Source organism: Postia placenta (assembly GCF_002117355.1).
Source record: "Postia placenta MAD-698-R-SB12 unplaced genomic scaffold POSPLAscaffold_14, whole genome shotgun sequence".
NCBI lineage: Eukaryota > Fungi > Basidiomycota > Agaricomycetes > Polyporales > Adustoporiaceae > Rhodonia > Rhodonia placenta.
The window spans coordinates 1071588-1073815 of record NW_020169845.1 but is presented as its reverse complement, the minus strand read 5'-3'; positions in this window follow the sequence as shown (position 1 = coordinate 1073815).

Sequence of the window (2228 nt, the reverse complement as noted above, 5' to 3'; positions counted from 1 at the left end):
GCGGCCGCCGAAGGACTTCTTCCCGACCCTGCGCCTGCCGGTGTCGACAAGGGGAAAGGGCGCGCAAGGGTCGATGACGAGGTCACCGAACTGTCGGACGACCCTTCGATCGTATGTGTTTTCTTCTATCGTCGTTCGATCGCTAATCTTTCTTTCGTAGAAGACTCCTCGGACGGTCGAACGTCCGTTCGCGATGACCGAGGTCGACATGGCCGCCGCGGCGATGGAGAAGCGCGAGGCCGGGCAGAAGGTACGTTCGTCCCTCCGTCAAAGCGGTTCGATGCTAAATCTTCGACAGTGTGACCGTTGCGCCGGCTACCGCTCGGCCCCGGTCGATTGCGTGTGGGCCGAGAACGCTACGACCTGCGATAGGTGCGCGCAGTTCCAACAGGGCTGCTATTTCGACAAGGTGTCTGTCCTGGGCAAGACAAAGAAGACGCGCGGCGGGGGATCAACCACCAAGAAGCGCAGTAAGTCGTTTCTTCTTGTCCTAGGCCTTTGCTGACGACTTCGTAGTTCGGCCGGCCTCTCCTGGGCCTTCGGTCGCGGACGCGAGTGGTTCGAAAAAGCGCCGAGTCGACGAGCCTCCGCGCCCCCTTCTACGACGGCCTCTCGATGGGGCCAGCCGCCTTGGGCTCGAGCAGGACGACCTCGATGCGCTCGACCTCGACGACGAGTCTCGTGGAATCATCCGCGTCATCTGCGAGGAGCGTGCTCACATCGCGCGCCGTCGAGCGCTCCTCCACGACATGGACCTCGACCTCCAGAAGATGGAGAAGGCCGCGCTCGCGAAGGGGGGAATCGGGTTCGTGCGCGGGGCTGTCGACGATGAGTAGGCGATGGCGCGGGTCGTCTTGTATCGTAGTTATCCTTATGTCGTAGAGTATTGCGTAGATGGTCGAATGGAAAATGTGGCCCTTGGCCTAGACGGACCTAGCGGGAACTAAGAGAAAAGGAAATGAAAATAAGTGTGTTCGAAGCAAGTCGTAATATGATCGAAGGACATAGAAGGTGAAATAGAAATGTTCGTAGTGAGGGAAAATGGACTTAATGAAAATATAGGCTCAGTTTGTCATCTCAGCCTAGGAGGACTCGTCTAAGGTGAGCCTCCGCGCAACGGTCGAATCGAATCGTTCGTAGAACGTCGAACGATGTCGCGACTATCGAGTTGAATCGAAGATATTCGTACAAGGGATGGTCTAGAACGTAGGAGAAAATCAAGCATATCGCGTAACGTGAGAGCAGGAATGGAGAGAAGAAAGTACGTATCGTGGTGTAAGAGTAACAAAAGGGAAGAACCTCTATTCGTCGCGTTCTTCGGTTTCTTCGACTTCATCATCGTCGTCATCGCCTAGAGAATTCGATAGTTCGAGTTCTCGAAGACGCTCGGTCGAGACATCTTCGAGATCTTCGGGGATTGGAATGGATTTGCGCGCGAAGTACGGAATGACGCGGAATGCTGCGATGGGTCGATCGAGGACTGTACCGTCGAGTTCGCACACGATATACGCGCCGCCCTTGTTGCGCGAGACAACGATGAGGGGGCCTAGATATCGCGGGCGCATCTTGCGGTTGAGGGACTTCTCGATCTTTGTGTTGCGTATGAGCACTAAGGCTCCGCGCTTGAAGTCGAAATCCTGGATCGAGTGCTCGTGCTCTTTCTCGAAGCGAATTGCTGCCGTTCGACGTGCTTCGTAGACCTTCGAGTGGAGTTCGGTGACTTGCTCGACGCGTTTCTGGAGCGCAATGGCCCTACGGGCGATGAGATCGGTCGTCGAAAGGACCGAGGTCGGTGGTGGTTGCAGGTACGTAGCTTCGACGATGTCGAGAGGAATGAGCGGATGGGTGCCCGTAACAGCGAAATAGGGTGAGCAGCCCATGCGTCGTCGAGTCGTGATGCGCTCGGACCAAAATACAAAATACGCAGCTTGGGACCATTTCTTCTCATCTCCGTCGGCTGTCTTGAACAAGGCTTGTCGCGTGCTGAAGTGCGGACGTTCGACGAGACCGTTCGCCCTCGAATTGTACCCACTGATTCGAATATGGTTGATGTGGTACTTCTTCGAAAGGTAATCGGCCGCCTTGATGAACGCTGTACCGTTGTCGGTGATGATCTCGCTGAGCGCGCCCCATCGACAGAGGATGTCTTCGAAGATCCAGTCGGCGAGGGCCTTTGCTGTCTCTTTTCGAAGCATTCGAAACTCGGGGTAAGTCGTGAGCGAGCATCT